Genomic DNA, 576 nt, shown 5'->3' with positions numbered 1-576 from the left:
AGTAGAGCACCAAATGACCAAAATAACAACAATTTTACCTCCCAGATCATAAAACACACATCTTTCAAACTCAACTGAAACAAAATAAAACTTTCTTTGTAAGTCTTTCCACTGTTTGATCACCAACTTTGGTTTGGTTGAAATAAATATACAACTCACAGAGGTAGAGAAGAAAAATACTGCTATACTTTCGTACACTGTATCAGAAAAGCTTCAAAAACATTCCTAATTTTGGTTAAAATTACATGAATTTATTTTTATATTCTTTAATTTTGATGTAATGCAATTTTAAAATGAATTAAAATATGTATCGTACTTATTTCTGTGTATAGCATATCTAATTATTAATCATGGCATTGTTGTTAGAATTTCTTTTTTTATTTATCCATGCACTTCTAATTATAATCTAATTATTCTAGTTATTTTTGTGTTTTGAATTGCTCTAATAGAAATAAGAGTTATATAGCTTATTTACACAGCATACAATAGCCATAGCACCCGCCCAGCACCCCCAAGAAATGTCTGTGATTTTTTATGTTTATATTTTAATGTCATGTTTGAATAGTCTTTTTCATG

This window comes from Morone saxatilis, unplaced genomic scaffold, assembly GCF_004916995.1.
Source record: "Morone saxatilis isolate NCDOM2014 unplaced genomic scaffold, NCSU_SB_2.0 Contig4, whole genome shotgun sequence".
In the NCBI taxonomy this organism is placed as follows: domain Eukaryota; kingdom Metazoa; phylum Chordata; class Actinopteri; family Moronidae; genus Morone; species Morone saxatilis.
Note: the sequence above shows the minus strand (reverse complement) of the source record.